At 36.7% G+C, this 22,288-nt stretch overlaps 1 protein-coding gene across 14 annotated transcripts in view; it reads right to left on the bottom strand.

Moving 5' to 3' along the window:
- Positions 1 to 22,288, bottom strand: part of ppfia2 (PTPRF interacting protein alpha 2) — a 225,527-nt gene that overhangs the window by 71,728 nt on the left and 131,511 nt on the right. The window lies entirely within an intron of this gene.

Here is a 22,288-nt window from a genome sequence, read left to right as displayed (position 1 = left end):
TCTTGTGGGCCCTATCATAAACTCGGCACAATGCGCTGCCAGGCGTGACACAAGTGTTTTTTTTGTGCGGTGCGGTTATCATTTTCATGTCCTGTGCCATGCTGTTTAAATAGCAAATGCATTTGCACCCATTTGTGGTCCACAGGGACGCGCAGCAGCAAAAAAACATTTTTAAATATATTGAAAAAAGATTCCTCTCTGGAGTAGTGTTCAGTATTTGAACACAGTCGCCAGTTCAGCCATGTAACTAGCAATCCTCCATGGTGCAAGCACAACTGGCTGTAAAGCAATGGGAGATGATACTCTGATAGTTTTTTTGCATGTTACGCCCAAAACACTCCCTTAATTAAGAGAACAGGGACAACCCTTTTAGATCATCCGCCGGGCATGCCGACCATTTTTCCCATCTTTAATGTAGCAAAAAGTGGATTCAGAAAGTGCACCTGCACTTTAGACCATGTGCATAAAAATAGGGCCCTGTAACCTCAGCCACAACCATGGAAACAGTTTAATAATAAGCACAATGAATCATCCCAGTGACAGGCAAAAGTTACAAAGAAAGGATAATGAATCAAGATAAAAAATATACCTATTTGAATATACTATGACATTAAGTGACAACACATTTTATTGTGAAAGTCCCCTTCACCCTCCTTCTCTCAACTATGACTAAGTGGGCTAAAAATGTGCCACAATTCTTGAATCTAATGGGCAACTCTATTTTTGTGATGTATAGGGGTACAGCAAGATAAAAATAAACTTGTGGACTGTAATCTCTATAAATTGCCTGTCTGGAGTTTGACTGATGGCAAGGATCAGAGGTCTTATCTGAATAAGCAGGAGTTGAAATCTCTATAGAGAACACCTCGATTGATAAACATGAACTTGGTGGACAATAACAAGCCTGCCTCACAACCACCAGACAGCAGGATTGGGATCATGCAAAGGTAACCGTCTAGGGCAATAACTCATTGTGGTATTGATCTAAGCCTGTCCTCTGCTGCAAGGCTCCTCTGATTATAGAGAGAGAGTTAAACAGGACACATGCCAGCTGGCCATCAAAGGCCCCAGTAGAAGTCTTGTGCAGAGGTAGACAGTAACTAAGTACATTTACTTGAGTACTGTACTTAAGTACACTTTTTGAGTATATGTACTTTACTTGAGTATACTTTTTTCTGGAAACTTATGACTTTAACACTAAACTTGAAAGACAACTATCATACTTTTTACTCCACTACATTTCTATCAAGGTCCTCAAAGTTGAAAGTCGTTTCTGTAGCTGCTTTGAAAGGCAGTGGATGATTTTTTTCTTCTTTAAAAGGTGTTTGGGTTTTTGCAGAAAGCCATTCAGAAAATCACTCTTGTAGAGTCACGTGAAGTTCAATGATTTCACAGCATTTTTTGAACACTGATTTATAGTTTATAGCAAAATGGAAGAAGATGGGTGTCAAAATATTAATTTTGTCAAGTATTCACATAAATAATGTTGATTATGTCTTAAGTGAAGGTAACCAGTTGGGAAAATATCAGATATGTATCAGTGTATTGGATCCGTGCATTCAGACTTAAAGTGACAGCAGCTTTGTAAAGAGCTTTGTAACTTTTATACAAGTATTTAAATTAGTTTAAGTTACTCGTATGTCAGATGGAGCATCACTGACTGGTTTAAACCATGATGGCATAATGTGCATTTTTACAACAATAATAAAGTAATGCGTTGACATAAAAAAGGAAATTTACTTTTGATACTTAAGTACTTTTAAAAACAAATACTTCTGTACTTTTACTTAAGTAAAAATCTGTTTTTACAACTTTCACTTGTAACAGAGTATTATTTGACCAGTAGTACTGTTACTTTTACTCAAGTAATGAAGTTGTGTACTTTGTCCACCTATGGTCTTGTGTTAGCTAGGGAGGTGTTGCATTGAGTGTGAACTCGTTGTATGAGGCTGTATTATATTATGTATCTTAAAGCAACCAGCATCCCTTGCTGTGATGGTATTGATTGCCGATATTATGTGCTCTTTCAAAAGACAAAATGTGAATGAGCAAACAAGTATCCAGACTCGATGTTGTAGCTTTGCCTTGAGTAAAAGCTACAACATCATGAAATCTTCAAACTACAAATAAGCTGGGATCTCACAGATTGTCTCAAACAGTTATGATCAAAACTCCCCTCTTGCAGCTCTGCCTCTGAAACAAACCTCCCCCAAGTGTTTTCTGAAGTCAAAGGGCAATGGTTCCAAGATCAAACCAAATTCATGGTGCAGGGATCCTATGCTGCCCTAAGGTGGTAAATGTGGGGTGGGTAAAGCATTGGATCAATATCTGCCAAACTCATTAGCGTGTGAAGGTCCCACCAGTGTGGAAAATTAAGTTTCTAACATATATATCTCAATACTAGACAATCTATATATTACTGTTGTTGTCACTGATAAAAATGATTCTGTGAATTTACATGTCATTTCTTCATGAAAAAGTTAGTTTAAATTTAAACAACAAAGTACTGAATTCAAGCTTGTAGAAATGAAAGCATAAATATCAACATTAGAAGATGAAGTAAAACTACTTCTGATACGGATGTTCCCATAATGCTTGGGTCTTGAATAATTAATAAGGTTGATTTTTTGTAGCGGTTTTCCCAGTTCTATTTACAGTTTTATCACTGCTTTTTTTGTTAGGTTTAGTAACTTGACAAAAACGGTCCATTGAATGTCTATTGTGTAGCAGGTATTGAGGTCTCTGTGTTTGGGTGGGTACTGAGTTTACTGTTATGTAGATATGGAGTCTACACAATATCTACTGCATTATATACTTAGATGTTTCTAAGTAAAGCATACACTTTAAAAGCGTGATTTAAATCAGTTTTATTTTGTTTAAAACTACTCTGTGTGATATTTTCACCCATCTAGCGGTGGTATATGACCATCCAGTGAATATTAATTTCTGTTCCTCTCAATTCAATTTCCGTTTTAACTCCTAAGGCGGCCGATTTGGTCCAAGATTAACATGGCTTCCAGTTTGACCTCGTCCATGAGTGCCATCGAGGGTTAAAACGCAAAAGGCGAAGCTTCAATTTACGGGTATGTCCCTCTTTGGCTAATGTACTTTCAAGATGGAGGGGCAACATGGCGACTGGCATTCGAACCCCTCACCCGCATGTATTTTCAATGGCATATACATTTACGAGAATACTTTATTACTTGAATGAAGTAAATATACATTAATGAGCACATATATTTTTGAAAGAACTAAGTGTTTTTAGCTAAGAATAAACTAAAAAAGTTACACAGTGTAGCTTTAAGTAAAAAGTATTGCAAAGGAAACATCAACTAAGTAGACATTACTCTTTTCCTGGCCAAGTTAAAATTACTTTTTGTCCTTGTTCATTTTATTTAAGTGTACTTAATTCCATATGTAAAATGTACCTAAAAATATGCATGCAAAACATGCAAAAGAAAAATTAAGTACATTTTACTTATTTTTTTTTTGTAAAGACTAAAATCAAGACTAAATGGGATCCACTGTTACAATTAACTAGCCAAATTTCCAGCAGAGTGAACAGTTGTGCAAAGACACAGGGACACAAAAAAACTCACAAATAAGTTCTCACCCGTTTCCCCTAGACACGGGATTAAATGGAGTAATCAGACTTTTTTTCTTAAGCCTCCTGTTTCTCAAAAGTATTTCACCAGAGTAAAATATCTCAGTAATCTCATGCCTCACCTAGAGTTTCAAGCTTCTTACAATGTCTCAAACTTCACTCATGTCAGATTGAGTCAGCTCAAATAAACAATCAAATAAATAGATAAATAAGTTTTAAGATTTCAATATGAAGATTTCAATTTCTAAAATTCTTCAAATACCAAATTATCCAAGCCCATTATTAATGCATACGGTCATTGGTTTCTATTATTATGTCTCCAAAACAATTTTAGGACAACATTTTCTTCAAAGTGTTTCCTAGGAATGCCCATCCCTGAGTAACTACAGATTATGTTAGTCTAGATCCAGCCTTTGCGATGTTTTATCGATGCTGACAATTGCAAACATTTCAGATGACATTCAGCCACATTGGATCGACATGCAACTTTCAAATATTGTCCTAATATTATCCTTATATTGTAATAATTATAAGCACAAGTTGTAATTGCTACCAAACACATTTGTTGTTTGCTTAACTGAATGCAGGAAGTTAACTGACCACATAACATGTACTTAATTATATTTGCTATATGGACATTACTTTGGTACAATAATCTATGGCTGACAACAGAATACTTAAAACAATTATAACATAGAAACAACCATTTTCTTTGAAGCTGCTTTAAAACAATTATGTATTATGAAAAGCAAGTAAGCTTGAATTGAATTAAAAAGCAATTAGATACAGAGCATTTCCTCCAGCCAATCAGGACATACTTTAATATGCAGCTATATACTTTGATTTTGGACAAATGAGATTTCATTGTGGATAAGAATAAGGCATCATTTTCTTACTGTGTGACGCTCTTGCACTGTAAAAAATAATTTAGAAAAAAAAGTTACCTGGTTGCCTTAAAATTTTGAGTTCATTGAAATTAAAATTGAGTTAATAAAATGAACATTTTTTGAGATTCGACAAACTTTATTAAACGATTATTAAAAGATTTTGTAAGCATATTGGGTAATTGTGTGTGTTTTATTTCTGATGATGCAGTGAAACATGCCAAATAGTGCTATTCTTATGATTTATACATTTTTTATGTGGTTCAGATACAATAATATTTAGAGTTTCTATTTTTTAAACAAATGTCCTTCATTGTATCAACTCAAATTTTTAATTTCAATAAACGCAACATTTAAAGGCAACCAGGTTACTTATTTTTTTAAGTTAAACCAACAAAAACCACAAAAAAAAAAAAAATCAATCTGTGACCTGTTAGAACTAATCCCCATAAAGAGTAATGAGAAGAAGCCTGGAAGGAATCAACCAGTCTGAGGATATCTCATTAAAAGCAACTTCACTATAGTTATCCTACACTGTAAAACAATTATTTAAGAAAAAAAGTTACCTGGTTGCCTTAAAATTTTGAGTTCATTGAAATTAAAATTTTGAGTTAATACAATGAACATTTTTTGAGATTTGACAACCTTTATTAAAATATTATTAAAAGATTTTGTAAGCATATTGGGTGATTGTGTGTTTTATTTTTGATGACGCAGTGAAACATGCCAAATAGTGCTATTTTCATGATTTATCAATTTTTTTATGTGGTTCAGATACAATAATATTTTGAGTTTCTATTTATTAAACACATTTCCTTCATTGTATAAACTCAGATTTTTAACTTCAATAAAGTCAACATTTAAAGGCAACCAGGTTACTTACTTTAAGTTAAACCAACAAAAATCAACATTTTTTGTTTTTTTTACAGTGTATACACAGTCGGCGCCAGGGCCCAGAGGGCGCTGCTGGCAGATATCCATAACGGGCATGTTGACGACACTGCTGTCTAGCAGAATTCACTCGGTTCAGTTTGGCACACACGTCACTGTGGATGAGTTAGCAAAGTGCTAATTAAAAAAGTGTTGATTAGAGAGGTGGTGGTGCAGAGGTGTTAGTCTAAGGGGAGAGACAGGCATAATTACAACATGTTCTACACTGCTTTAAACAATGACAAGAAAAAAAAACTGGATAAACACATTCAAATGTTCAAGGCAGGGTGTCAATGTTAATTTAAACCCAGTTTTAAAGAGGTACGTTTTACATTTATCAATGTAATGTAAGTAGAGCTATTAAGGTTAACTCATTACCTCTTGGGGTGTTACCAGGGCAAAGGGGTGCATACTAATAGTCCTTTACTTAGGCTTTGCTTTACAGGTCAGCTGTAAACACAAAAGGTTGGTGTTCAACAAAAAAAGGGGGAAAAAAATTAACCATTAAAGTCTTTTTATTAACCATCACGTCATTTCAAACCCATTACTTTTTATTCCCAACCCTGTATAACCTTCTTTCTTCTATAGAACAAAATGAGACATTTTGAACAATGTTCACGGCACACTGTTTTTTCCCCCCAACACAACAAAAGCCTTGGTGAATGGGGACTGTCAAGCTCTAAAAAAAAGAACAAAAACGCCATAAAAGCGGTCCATATACTGTAACTCATGCACCCCATTACAGGTCTTCGAAAGTTGTACAGCAGATTTGTGTAAAAAATGATATTGAAGTTAAGTTTAAAAATGTCATTTGCATTTATTCAAATATGTTGTATAAAGACATCGACAATTCCAAGTGACATTTGACCTCAATACACTGAGTAAAGGAACGTTTAAACATGCAGAAGTGTGAATGAGGAACTTGACAGTCCCTGCTGACTGAAAAAGTTTTGTTGTAAGGAACATTCTGTGTGAACGTTCTTCAATATTTCTCTTTTTGTGTTTCCCAGAAGAAAGAAAACCACATGGGTTTGGAACAGCCTGATGGTGAACTATTCATTTACCTCCATTTTACCTCGTATAATCTAAAAAGCCACCAAAGCCATGTAGGTTAGCAATCTCACTATGACAGCATCCTCAGTGTAAAGTCTGACTGACAAAGACCACCCCATTTGAAAGGCAGATGCAAGAACTGCATCGTGGAACTAGACCAAACCTGGTCTTCCCAAAGGGAATAGCACTTCCGTTTGAGACGTTTGGGTTTAACAAAGCCTACAAAAGAAACTTCTAGAAGAATGCCAACCAGTCGGTGTGAAAGCCCTGGCACATGCCATTCATTCTATTTGGATTGACTCAAAACACTCTTTTTCAGCTGGATAAGAGGCCTTCGCTCTCGGGAGCGACTGGCTGTTTAAAGGGTGGAATGGATGATTAGGGCATGCACCTAGAGTTTTTAAGGCTTTAAATCAACCAGCCTATATAACGATAACCTTCAAAAGCATATGCGGCTCTTGAGAAGCACTCATGCAAAGTGGCAGTATAGAGCATTCCCATAGTGCAGCACAATAACTAATGAATTACAATAAAAACTGCAGAGAAGAGACGAGCCATGCTTCATCATAAACAAATCAAAAACTATAGGCGACAGATAGAAATGTTAACAGCTACATGGATGATATACAACCACAGAACCATTAAACTCTAGATTGAGGATGTGAACTGCATTTGATGAATCTTTAATGGAAGCTGTAAAGCTTTATTTACAGAATATCCCAAGGGGCACATGCAATCTCACAGATGTATCATGTAACGGACAGAGTTTCTGTCTTTGTCTGCGTTGCACGCAAGGCTTTCAATGTAGAGTAACAGCAGAATTCTCAATGGATGACGCAGTATAAATGTAAGAAGAACGCATGCTTTTAGAACTGTCACTTTTCGATACCTATATCAGTCAAAGTTCGCCATTCTCGATACTAATTACGATATCATTTCTCATTTACTTCCACTCCTAACACTATATTGTATCTGTTTTAAAACCTTACACTCTGCAATGGCAAAAAGCTGAATGAAAATTGCATACACTTTCGGAGCCAGCCAGTTCTGACTGGTCCCAGGTCAGTAAAGCAATCTAACCAGAGCTAGCCAATGACATTAGAACGGATGAGAAAAGACCTATATACACATCAGCACTCAGCACAACTCATTCCCTACCTTTAAATATTTAACAAGGTCACATGTGAATCTACCAGCATCTCTTCAAGAAGCAAACCTATTTTTTAGAAGGTTGTTTACAAAAACAGGTCAAAGTAAGCATCTATATGGAGGTTTATTTTAAATGCACTCAAAAATGTTTCAAAATAATGGCTCAAACTGTTAATTACTGTAATAAAAAAGACTGGTAGAAAATATATACTTTTTTAAGGGGATGATCTGCATTCAACAGTTTATGATTTAATTAAACAAACATAATGCTATGAAAGGGCAAGTCAACTTTGAATTAACACTCTAATCGTTCATTTTTAATTGCCTGAAAAACCTAATGCAAAGCGCTTGATTCCTCTCAATTCAAGGCAATTTGTAACAGGTCCCCTGTAGACCTGTTCCCCTGACAGCACACACACATCCTGTATTAACCATCTCTCTCTCAGCAGGAGGACCGTTGTTTAAAGTTAAACCTGTATAAATCCATCAGCAGCCCAGAGGCATGTCACAGACCCACTCCAGGGCACTCCCTGACTCATGTCCGTATGAACCCAGGGTTTGTGCGACAAGGGGACGACTGGGCTTGATTTACTCTGACCTTTGGATGCAGAGCTCAGAGGGGTCGACACTCGGATGTAGAGCCGCTCATAAATCTGCACAGGGGGGCAATTACCACCCAGGGATTTAGCGCTTCTCATGGGCGTTGGAGGATAATTCTGTCCTCCTCGTGACAGTCAATAGAAAGCATAGAGGACCGGTGTGACAGCGCAAATACGGTATGCTATACTGGTTAATCCACAGTTAAAGGCACCCTGAAATAAAAATGTACGCTTTTTAGCCTTTAGTATGAACACATTAACCTTAAAGGGTTAGTTCACCCAAAAATGAAATTTATTTCATTAATGACTCACCCCAATGTCGTTCCACAGCCATAAGACCTCTGTTCATCCTCTGAACACAGTTTAATATATTTTAGATTTAGTCCGAGAGCTTTGTGTCCTTTGAATGTAAGTGTATGCCCACTTGCTGTCCACATCCAAAAGGTAATAAAAACATCATCAAAGTAGTCCATATCAATATTTAAATAGTCTTTAACAGTTTAAAATTAACATACATTAGCATATATTGGTTACAATATGTAGCCCCGTGCTTAGATACACACAGAAGTGAATGAAAGCATCCACCTATTAGTGGGTACTACAGAAATGCGGGTATCGTCACATTTTCTAAATTTGGTACCGAAGTACCGGTACTTGTGACATCACTATCCAAAACAATGAAAAAAATGTAGTGTAAATATACTTTCAGTTGAGGCAAATTAAGTCTGGTTTCACGTTAGTTTCACACACACCGCTGCAGCGAACACAGAATCTGCTCCGGTCCAGAGACACAAGAGCACAGAGTGGACCTTGACCACAGAGTTGGAGATTAGGAGGAAACTGCGGCTTTACCGAGCTGAATGACTAGTCAAACTGTGATATAAACTAAACGCTATTGGCTGTTTTTAAAAGAAGGAGTAGCTGTTTCATATGTCCCGCCCTGTTTTCCTGTTTCAGGGGAAATTACATCAACACATTGAATAACGCTGCACGTTTCAAGGCACTTCAGTGGCCCTTTAAATCAAGAACAAGAACCACACTGAAGGCACAACATTATCGTCTGCTGATGCAATAGTTTGCAAGCCCCATTATAAATATTATAAAACCTTAACTATAATTATTAAACTTCAGCGGACCGTTTAATCAGCAACATCGTTTGTGACAGACATGAATGATATCACAAATTATGCGGCTTGTTGAGGACAGGTGCGCTACTACAAGTACAATCAGACTAACAATTGTTACCTGTAAAATATCCCATTGACTTACAATGAAGGAGGGATTCAAGCCATATCTTCAACTACATTATCATATTAATTTGAAGGAAGGTTCATTTACAATTGGGAGGGTGAGGGATGATTTTTTTTGTCTTGATCTTGAGCCCCTAAAAGACCAATAAAGACTATTGTAAAAATGAAGATTCTGTCATATTCATGTAGTTCCAAATAGACTTTCGTTCATCTTAATGATTAACATAAATTATTATATTTTTGATCAAACTTTCAACAAATGTTCATCGAATCCATATGAATTGAGCAAGTCTTCTGAAAAGACATGACTGCTTTATATGACGGTTTAATTTAAGCTTTTAAACAGCGAACATATATTTGTCATTGGCCCTTGGGCCAGTAAACAATCACCTGACAACAAATCCGAATGTCCTAGCAACACCCTAGAAACCAACCAGACGATCCTAAAAACTGTGGAAACCAGTCACAACATTCTAGCATTGCGTCAGTGGGTTTTGCCATCAGAAACAAAACAAAAAAAGCCAACTTGTGATGCATCTAGTGATAAACATCAGGATAAAAGAAAAAAATGAAAGCAGCAGGTTGCGTGGAACTTAAAAGAAGCAAGTTGATTCAAGTTGTGTCCTTTCTTTAAGCAAACAAAACCCAGCATGCTCAAGCAGCAACCCACAGTGACAACACAGCTTGCTAACTTCACTTTAATAGCAGGAGACAAAAAGAGTGACAAGGACAGCGCAATGATAGTGAAAGGAGTGAAGAAGAGAAAATTAGGCCCACCTTAGTCCTTTCCAATGCAAAACAAAGTTCAGATATTTGCAATGACCTTTATATTTCCCTTGTGAAACATGTGGCATGTTTTGCAAGTGTTTAATGTGCAAATCAACAAATCACTGACTTATTCATAAACATATGCTGCATTTATTTTTCAAGAAGCCATTCTTAGAATTGCAGGGCACTAGAGCTTAGGGCGAATGGGAACACAGCCCCACCCTTTAATGAGTGTCACACATTCTCAATTTAAAACCAATCTATTGGAGCAGTCAGGCAGCAGGACACACACAAACACACATACACACACACACACACGCGCGCACAATCTGCAAATGTCAGCCCATGCATCACCCATTAACCAGCTGTGAATACCAGCAATGAACAAGATGAATGGAGTATGAAGATGCTGACTTTTAAGAAGAAACCATCTGATCAAGCTTCTTCTACAGAACCTTTATAAAAATGTCCTCTTTACTTCGTAAAAAAACATTTTTAATCTATTTCTAGAATGACAATTTGTTATAGTATTGTATATAGTAATGCACACACACACACACACGGCACACACACACACACACACACGGCACACAAATCGCTTTATATGGAAGGGGGAATCTCCTCAACCACCACCAATGTGCAGCATCCACCTGGATGATCTGACGGCAGCCCTATTGCATTAGAACGCCCACCACACACCAGTTTATTGGTGGAGAGGGAAACGAGTAATGAAGCCAATCATATATAAATTTATATATATGGGGATGATTAGGAGGCCATGATGGACAGAGGCCAATGGGCAAATTTGGCCAGGATGCCAGGGTTACACCCCTACTCTTTATCGAAGGACATCCTGGGATTTTTCATGACCACAAAGAGTCAGGGCCAACATCTACATCTAGTCAACATCTAGTGTTGTCAAATGTACCGACCGAGATACCAAATCGGTGCTGAAATGTAAAAAATGTGACACTTTGAGCGCTGTTGAGCGGGATTGTCAACACCTCTGACTGGCCATTGTGCTCACAAAAATCTGACATTATTAAGATGAATTTGTTCTGGCACAGTTTAACTGAGTTCGTCATATTTTATTACCATTTTCTAAACCATAGCGAATAAACTGTGATAATGTGAGAAAATGTCAAAGGTTTCTGAATACATTTTGGTTTGACTGTAGTTGTACACTATGACATGCAGTATATAACAGTATTTTTAGGCATTGACAAATATGTTTGAAAGCTTATTAGAATATAACATAGCAGCATGTTAATGTCATGCTCTGCGGAAATCAGTTGCAAATCATGTCCCCAGTACATTTCACAATGAGCACTATTTGGCACAAAGTTGCTGACCATGTGAGAGTTCTAAATCAGTGACATATGAGGTCGCATATTGAATGGTCTCTAAGAAGGCAGCTGCTTATGTAGTCAACAGACAGAGCTTATGACCTCCCGACATATGTATATCTGCTATAAAAGTCAGCCTGCCTTTGAAAATGGACAAAACCGGAAAACAATAACTGTCAGATCAGATAACCACAGTGAACGTCTCTGTATAAGGCAGATAAAACAAAGGGGCGAACAGCAGTGTAAGTACCCATAAATCACCTACGAGCAGACGTGAGAAGCCGTCGTGATTGGTTTAGGAACCTTCCCTTGTGAGAGCTGTGAGAAATCCTTCCGGAGATCATTTAAAGATGAGCTAATCAGAGACTGACGCCTGATAGGCGATGTAATTTAGGTGATAAAGCAGGCAAGCACATATACGTGCTTAAATCCTCTCTGCCTGCTCTATTGCAACATATAAAGCAGAGTAGAACAGAACATTAACGCCAAGCCACAAAACTAGGACAGGTGGTATTTGCATCCTTTACTTCCATGTGATGGAATAAAGGGACAGTCCTGTCCAGAACTACCAGATGCTGAAGACAATTACAAAACTATCAACATGTTGTGGCTTTTGGTCAATGTCTGTTAGTTTTGACTATAGAGTTGGGTACCAAAACCCAGTGCCAATATAGCACCGGTAACGTTACCTATAACCGGTATGTACCAGACCGAATCAGAACGCAGATTTCAGTGCCATCAAGCATGTTTTCGCACTTTGGCTGGCGCTGAGCAAGAGACAGATGTGCTCAGTGCTCGTCACATATAATAGTTCAGTGTTTTCAACCACATTATATTTATTTTAGGTTTCAGACATTTAAATGCACATAAGTAGACGCAAAAACACGCTGATATGGAAGTGGCAAGAACTCCTTTCAGACAGTTATAATTCCAATAGTGTTTTATTCATATCAGATACACATTATATAAGTTACTATAAAGTTTACTCTATTCTTCTCCGAGTTTACCGGTCACTTACTTTAATGTATTTCGTGAGACGAGGATGAATTTACATTATGTAAATCTGACAGATATTCTCTAAGGCGCAAACTAACATGGCGGCGCCCATCACACATTAAATATCTACTTACATGATCATTATGACAAAACACATTCACTAACATATTTGAAAATTAGAATATCAGATAGCTCATGACATAGGTAAAAAGTTTGTGAATATTTTAAAGACAAAAGAATATCATATATTATATATATCAGTATACAGCTGAGCTAACGTTGTCATACAGCTGTGTGTCACGTGAGAAGCACGACGCGTTGCCATGGAAACAACAAGGCGATGCGTTCTAAACATTTAGCCAGAGAATATGGTCATATTAATGCAAAATAATGCTGAACTGAAGCTGGCTTTGAGCAGACCAAGAACACTTGGTTATTAGTGCTGTAATATCACTATATAAGTGACGCGTTTTTGTTTTTAAATTCTGTTTTGTATCTATTTATTTATTTACGTATACTTTAAACTTTTAATAAACTGTTCAATTTAAAGAATAACATTGGAAAGAATTTATTTTAAAAAAGCCATTTAAAAAGACTTTAATGTCATCCACATTCGTTTTGTGGCTTAAAGTATCGGTTCAGGCACCGTTTAGGCACCGGTAGAAGAATTTCAATTGTTGTCTCATTTTACATACTAACATACATTTGTCTAGTTAAACCGTAGTTTTCATTCAAATTGTTTAAACTACCTTTCTTGTAGCAACAGTAAGTAGCAAATCAATGATTTGATCACTTGATAATGTATGTAAAAAAAATACAATTGGTTCCCAAAAAATATGTCAGGAAAATAAATCATTGTGAAAGTGGTCTCACATAGCTTTTATCCATGGCATATAAGCTATAAGTCTAGTTAGCAAGCCTATCGATAAGTCCTGACCCAATGTCCTGTTGCTATTGTCAACCCATTTTAACATTTCTAATAATTCAACTGTTTTGACATTTTTTACAGTGTAACTAAAAAAAGTTTAAGTACAAAAATGACTAAAACTAAAAAAATAAAATAGCTAAATATACATGTAAAATAATGAAAAGCACATAAAATTACTAAAACTACTTTAACCACTAAACTAGCCACCACAACAGTGATATCAGCCCTTTTGGGATTGTACCTACAACTCTGGTTACCAATCCAGACACTAAGCCACATCATATTCCAAAATCCATTCTGTCAACTGACTTACTCTTTTTGTTTTGTCTCTTTCTTTTTTTCTGGAGATGCAATTCTCTCTTTTGGAAGAGAGGAGCAGCGGGTGCAACGATGGCCATTTGCACTCGGGTGACCTTTGCCCTCACTTTATTCTGTCTCTCATTCCGTCTCTACGGAGGCCCGTTTATAAAATCAGCCCATTTCATTGGGTTCTTGATGCTGGGCCACACTAATACCTTTTCTTATTACACTTTACTTTAGAAAAAATTACTCAATTGAAAAATGGGATGACAGAGTAAGTGTTTTGAAAAAAGAAAGAATGTCTTGTACCAGGTGCAGATGGGTCTCCCCCTGAGCTTAGTTGAAAAATGCTGCCCAATTGATGTTACACAGTTGCACTCCAGGAATCCAAAGATGATGTTCCCATTCAAAGAAACAACTTGAAATGTAAAAAACTACTGTTTTAAAAAATACTGCAAACAGTGGATAATTTATTAATTGCCTACAATTGCAGCACCCATCATCCCCGAGCTTAGACACCAGTAACTGATTTCAGGGCAGTAGTAAGTAAATTAACACACCAAGCCATTTAAACTGTACTCTGACATGCAGAAAATGCATTGCATTACCATCTGTTCAGAGTACTCTACAAAATTAAGCTTGGAATTCAACAGAAACTGCATGAACGACATGTTTAATGTATCTCGGCCTTAGGAAATGTTCCGAAATGGCAAGTTTTATACAAGACAACTGTCAAAAAATGCTGGTCCAAGTCCAAAGAGCTCAGCCGGAAGTCTCAACAACAGTCTGTTCTCCAGATATAACTGGAGAAAAACATGATTGAGCTACAATCATGGCTAATCAATCGACAGCTTTTCAGTGGGTCACCAATCAACCAAAGTTTTATACTTGTTTTGATTTTGTTTTTGGGGTGTACTACAATATCTCTCTGGCTTGGAAACGGTGTGAACGAAACAGTTTCTATTTGACATGGCGACGACAATGTCTTCTCTAATGTAGCTCATCCAGGCCTAGCCCCCTTTTATTTTGCACATTCTGTGGGTGGGAATTATTTAAATTAAACATTTTGACTTTGTAAGATCCAGAAAAAACGTGATTTAGTCCAAACGGGTCGTTCACTGTAATCCGAAAGTGGATTCTGTTAAATAAAATATCTCTGTTTGGAGTGAGTTTTGCGCTTTGTAGTTAAAAAAGTAGAAAAGCATAATAGGACCCCTTTAAGGTTAGGGTTTTATTCAAATGAAGTAATAGTGATGGCTAAATTAGAAACTACCATTAAATATTTACAAATCAAGTCCAAAAGCATGTATCACTAAAAGAACGGATGACCAAAATAAAACATTTGACTTTTGTCTCCAAACTTCACACACCAGGGTTTATTAAACCGTCAAGACTTCTGATGATATTTACAATGTTGTTCAATCCATGGATTTGACATACACTCTCGTCGGACATAACGGCCTCTCGTTGCGCTCTGAGCTTATCTGCTTTGCCCAGCTTGTTCTCCCATAGACGGCGATTGGCACTCGGTCGGCCCGTGTCATTCGAGTCTTAACATAAATTGAAGGCGTTCTAAGGCAATAAAGTGTTGCAGCCGTTGTGACACACTGGGAAGTTCCCTGTTGATAACGGCCGGCCGTCACACGAGACGAGACGGTCCGTAAATAAAAGTCGTCTGTGTCCTACCAGACTGCACCAAGCCAATAAAGTTTTAAAGGTCAGGACGGACTCAGTCTTGCCACCTAGAGTTATGCCCACTATTAGGCAAAGTGGTGCAATGCTAAATCAGATTTGTACAGTGATAGACAGATACACACTGGCACACTTACAAACAGCCAGACACACACACACACAGGTAAGAGGCAGGAGTGCCGTGGCCCGAAGCAAGTGTTCACTTTGCATTAGCGTGACGTCTGGTGCTGTGAATCTCTGGCATTTTCTTAAAGGTCTTCCAGCACTGGGGAGGATCCATTTAGGTTTTTGTGCCTAAAAACACAGTGAAACATCTTGGGCGGATTCCATTTAAAGGTGCATTATGTAGTATTTTTGCAGTAAAATATCCAAAAACCACTAGGCCAGTGTTATATATTTTGTTCAGTTGAGTACTTACAATATCCCAAATGTTATCAACTATTTGTAAATTGTGAGAAAATTGCTATTTTAACTAAGGACAGGGACGTTTCAGCATAGCGTTTGAGCGAGTCGCCTGTCAATGGCGTCATATCTGCGTTACCCTCGGTTTTATTCTGCAGAAGCGGTTTTCTCTTAGAAGTGTGAACATGTCAGCAGCGCCGAGCGTAATGTCATAACATAATTTTAAACACACCTAAATGTATCTAATATGATAAACAGAGCTGCTTTACCTTATAATCATGACCGGAAAAAGCGGAAGTGCGCGCACCCGGTGACTGAGTCCTGTCCCGTCATAAAGTCCCGGTACTCACGAGCCGTGTGTTTGTATAACAATCGCTCCAGCGGCCGTACTCAGCTCCACAACACTCAGTCCTGCTCTGCTTTACACTACAGTAACGTTAATAACCACATCCACGAACATGAGTCCTATTTTCCACCGGCTGTGATGTCCCAAGATACTGTGCTCACACTTGCCGTCATCAAACTACCTTTAAACATAATCATAACTATGTTCACTTGAAGTGGGCATCTGAAGGGCATTACTGGATATACTGAACAGCCATACATCACTTTTACTTTATTTTAAATAGGATATTATATTTATAACACAGCTCCAAGACTTCAAACTTACTTAAAGGGTTAGTTCACCCAAAAATGAAAATTCTGTCATTAAATTACTCACCCTCATGTTGTTTTTTGTTGAAATCTGATGGTTTAGAAAGGCCTCCATTGACACCAATGTAATTTTCTCTCTCATGAAGGCAGCCTATAAAGACGTCGTTACCAAGTCCATCTCACTACAGTGGCTCTACAATAATTGTATGAAGTGTGCAAAAAAAAAAACATAAATAATGACTTGTATACTGATGGCCGATTAAAAAAAAAAAAAAAAAAAAGCTTAGTAACGTTATGAATCAGTGTATCGAATCAGCAGTTCGGATCGCCAAAGTCAAGTGATTTCAGCAGTTTAATAATAATAATAATGTGTTTGGTGAATCATGAATCAATACCCTGAATTATTAAGCTCTGAAGCTTCAGGAAGCTTTGTTTTGAAATCAGCCATCACTATATAAGTCGTTATTTAGTTGTTGTTTTTTTGCGCACAAAAACTATTCTCGTCACTTCATAAAATTATTGTAGAACCACAGTAGGGAGATGGGCGTTGTAACTAGGGATGCACCGATACCAGTACTCGGGTCTCGGTCCGATACTGTGCTCAAGTACTCATACTAGTAAAACTACCCCGTTACAACCACACCCGCTTCCACTTTAACGCACCTTCGGATGAGGAGCCGTGCAAAGAGTTACATTTGCCTCGCACACCGGCAAGTGAAAAGGGGTCTAACGCTATTAACGTGCACGACTGCGATGACTTCATTTTCTCACTAGTGCGGACGCGGCTGCGAGTGGGCTATAAACCAAGCTGAACCTCTCGTCACGCAGATACCTCTCAGTAGTGAGTAGTGTTGAAAGTGAAAGTCTTTTTAGTAAGCATGTGCGATCCATTTGAAAGAACACTATGAATAGTCAATTGTCATCCTGAATGCCGCTAAAAATAAATTCATTGCATGTGAATGCTCGCCTTGCATTATGATCAGTGTAATTAAACTTGCACGTTTACTGAAGCAACGTCAGGCTTTATAGACATATTGATTCAAATCAACTGAGTCAATGCACAGTACAGGACTAATAAATCAAACCTAATAGCCTATATTATAAACAGATTTCCTCAAATAAATGTTAGTCCACAATGAACCACGGCAACTACTTGTTCATTACCATGGCAACTACTTGCGTGTCCGGGATGAATGCGCATCTCATGAATGAAAAGTAGCTGCACACACTGCAAAAAGTTTGTAGTTAATTGTTATACTTTTTTGACATAAACATGTAAGAAAACAGAAAAGTTGTATGTAAGCTTTTACTATCCTTCCTCACCTTCGTTGACATTTATCTGAAGTCGTCACGAGCGCCAGAGAAAACCAATGCATGCAAAGCCTGAGGTAAAATTAAATGATTTTGTTTTACTTCAGATACACTTTTCAGAATAATATATTAATTTCAAGATATAACATCAACCAGGGCCGTGCACAGACATTTTGAGGGGCAGTGGCCCAAACCAAAAAAGGGGGCACTATAAGAGGGTTCAGTCATCTTAATATAGAAAATGAATATCAATCCTTTTACAATCATATTGTAAATACATTTGTTAGGCTTTAGTGCTAATTTATGTTATTGTAATTATGCTTTCAAAAAGTTGATTCTGCGGTATTTGATCTCTCTTTTTTCTTTTGGAGATTTAAGAAGCAAATTAGAAACACTAAAATTATTGAATATATTTTGAGACAATGGTCTTGTTTATGGTTTTTGTTCAAAGACAAAAAAACAAACAGAATATGTAAAAGTATTTAACATGATAATAAACAGCTGACTGACTTTAACATTTTACAACAAACACCAGCTACTGCAGTCGCTCCCCCGTTTCTCCAGCCGCTCTGTGTCTGTGCTCGCAGCGGCTGCTTCCCCTCACTTTGCATAATAGATATTTTTTATAGCTTAATGCTCTTTAAATATGTTGTTGCATTGTGAAAAGTTTCGGTGCATAGGACAGACCTGTCCGCGGTCGTTCTCCGTGGTTCTGACCAAAGAAGAGCGATCTGGAATCTCCATTATAGCACCAGGCTGCATACCCTATCTCTCTGAGCCCATAGAGTGTAAAAGTAGTCAGGAATGTAATATTTCCCCAAAACAAAGTTAAGTTCTCAGCTCGTATAACATGAGCCCGAATATTTGACAATTCTGTTTAATTGTGGACAGAAAAACGTTACACACGTCAATCCATTACCAACGATTTTTGTTTGCGTCTTTATTAAATAGGCCTATATAGCCTAAAGACAGTTAGGCTATTTAATTAAAAAATAATGTTATAGGCTAATATTTAAACATAGCCTAACTATGACATTATAGGCTACGTTTTCTTTAACCCTTTGTCCAACGAAATTAAGCGCCGCCGCATTTTGTTCCTTTATGACAGCGAGAACAACTCACTCTGTCATTTTTTGCCATATGATACAGATAGCCTAGGTGATATACATAATTATAAACTATACATTTTCTACTTTTATGTCACAATGACAACAAAGGCCGTGGATTCTGGGAATATTGTTTATGCACTTCAACATTTCCAAACGCTGTCTTAAATCATTTTTTTATTATTAGGCTAAAAAAAAATGTTCAAAAGCATTTCTAAATTCAGTTAATATTTCCAAAAAACGAATTTTCGAGCCAAAATAACGAAATGGTAAAAACTACCACCATGCAAATTAAATTTAGCCCTTCTCTGGCAGTTAGGCTACAACCCGACTGGGGAACGAATGGTAATAAGCTAAATGTTCTAAATAAATATGCACATAGCCTAATAATAATGATAATTAAAAAATACACAACTTATAAATAAACTCAAATATTCTACAATGTTGCTTATAGACAAATTACAACAACACCATAATGATTGAGTAACTTACCTAGGCTATAGCCTATTTCAAGTTGTTAGGCTGCACTATATGCCTAAGGGAAAAATCCAAACTTTAGTCTATTTTAAGACTAAATATATCAGATAGAATATATCAGAAAATATCAAATATAATATAAAATATCCTTCTCTCAAAGAGATTATAATACTGGGTTGGACATTGACGCCGACTGGGTTAAGCATTTACCGTTTCTGAGGGGAAATGTTGCAGTGCGTTGATCTGCCAGTCTCTTCAAAGGAAGATTACAAACGGCGAACACTAGTGGTTAGCTAGACGATGTGAGTACAGAAATCTTTTACTTTAATTCCTAGATGGTTTGTCTCCTTGCTGCTTCTTGATTCTCGTGCCTAGTGAGCTGGCTGACAGGTTGTTGTCATGACAATGATGTAGTTTAAGGCGGCACAAGTTCGCGTTCATTTACACTGAATCAAAACCGCTTCTATGTCGCCTTTGATACTAGGGGCCGAGGTGGGTCAGACCCGGCATATTTTAAGTCTGCTTTAATGCGGCATCGCGTCTTTACACAGAATTTTGAGCAGACACAGACCCGCGTTAGACCCGCCTTAAGTCGGCTGTGTAAAGATGCCTTTACTTAGCATTTTTGTCTTGTTTCTAGTCCAAACATCGAAACATTCTTAAAACAAGAAGTATTTACTAGACAAGCAAAAGTAATTGTCTTATTTTGGGGAAAAATTACTCAAAATTAAGAGAGTTTTTGCTAAGATAAGAAATGCATTGTTTTTTTTTTTTTGCAGTGTTCTATATATAGCCCCTTTTAAGTGCCAAAAGGGTTCTTTCTTGTCATTATAGAACCCTTTTACCATAAAAGGGTCTTTGGAGTATACTCAACTATACTTCTATATATAAACTTTTACGGGTTCCAAATACGTAGCGCTGAAAGAACCTTTTCTTCTACGAGTGTACTGGGGCAACAAATACTCCTACATGAGGTAAGCTAAAACATATCAAAATTTAATTTCAATGTGAACTATCCCTTTAAGAGAGGAAATGACATTATGGAGGCCTTTCTGAGCCATCAGATTTAAACAAAAATATTTTCATTTTTGGGTGAACTAACTCTTTAAATTGTGTAACCAAAGTTGTGCAACGAACAACCAAGCAAATGTGGAAAATATAGCTGTAAGAAATATATTCTGATGACAGTCCTTGGGTGTACAACAGCAAGTGAACTTGGGATTCCAAACACCGGGCTAACAAACCCTGGGTTAACATTCTTATTTGCATACTTGCAGTGTCAGTGTCATTGATTGGATGATGCATTGCAGATGCATCGTATATTGCCACTTATCCTCGTATATTGCCACTTTACTAAGTTTACACGAAATGGTCTTTTCAAACTTTTCAATAAAGGTAAGAATGAAATGGTCTCTTCTTCACTCCATGTGTTGTGTTTTCTTTCAACATTTGATTGAAACTGTCGGTTTGTGGATGAAGGACGTGAATATGAGGACTGTTGTTAAGCATCTAGTAACATTCTAACACCGCTTTGTCACAATACATTTTTGGCATTGCAATGCAGAGATAACACTGCAAAAGCAGTGATAAAGCAGGATTTCATAACCGGGGTTAAGCACTGTGTGAAAAGCCCTTGAGGGATTAAAAAACATAAAAAAACATAAAATAAAACATCTACAAAGAAAACATTTTTTTTTTGGTTTAACAGAAATAACCAAGCGAACAAAAAAAAAATGACCAGAGTGTTGTTTGTTCTTTTGTATCTTTTGTAAAGATGGTTTATCATTTGTCATTTTGTATCTTTTGTAAAGATGGTTTATCATTTGTCACTGTATAATATATGCTCTCAAGGACACCTTGTTGAAAGGCATGTTTGGGAAAAATAAAGCAGACAAACTTCAGAATAAGCTTAGTTAGCAAACCTAACCAGCTGTTATAATTTCGGTGTTCAGCACATAATGGAGGACACAAAGGGATAGTGGTGTGTAGTGGTGCTTTAAAAAATAAGAAGGCAAAGTCCTCACTTTTTTTTAAAGTAAATTTATGTCCCAGACAGTCATACAAAATTTTGTATGAACAAATCTATTTTTGCACTAACTATGTAATGTTCCAAGCAGCCTGCAATTTGATCATGTTAGTGTTTCTACACAGTAAAAAAAATTTTAAAAAATAAGTTACTTGGTTGCCTTAAATTGAAATATATTTTTTTAGTTAATACAATGAAATAGTTTTGAGAATCAACAACGTTTATTTAAATATTATTAAAGATTTTGTAAGCATATTGGGTAATTGTGTGTGTTTTTATTGTGATGTCGCAGTGAAACATGCCAAATTGGGCTATTATCATGATTTATCACATTTTATGTGGTTCAGAGACAATAATATTTTGAGCTTCTATTCATTAAACCAATTTCCTACATTTTATCAACTCAAATTTTTAATGTCAATAAACTCAATTTTAAGGCAACCAGGTTACTTACTTTTTTAAGTTAAGTGTACGCATTTTTACATTTACTCCAAAATTATAACTAAAGGCAGTAACAATTAAAAAAACATATTTATTATTTGTTAATAATATATTATATTTGTTAGTTACTACTGTTCAGGTTTTCTTTTTAATAATCAACTTATTTTCAGCATCAAGCTTGTACACACTGGTCACCAAGATACACGAACGGTCATCATGTTTTCAGGTCATTTCAAGTTGGATTTTGGCGTGACAAAGTGATGAGCGTTATCTATGTTTTTTTTTATTTGTTTTTTTATTGGTACTACCATTAATGGCATCATTTTCTTTATTTAAGCCAATGAACGTGAACGTGCATGAAAACAAGAGATG

Source organism: Pseudorasbora parva, chromosome 20 (genome assembly GCF_024679245.1).
Source record: "Pseudorasbora parva isolate DD20220531a chromosome 20, ASM2467924v1, whole genome shotgun sequence".
NCBI classification, from domain to species: domain Eukaryota; kingdom Metazoa; phylum Chordata; class Actinopteri; order Cypriniformes; family Gobionidae; genus Pseudorasbora; species Pseudorasbora parva.
This window is presented reverse-complemented; position numbering and strand designations above follow the sequence as displayed.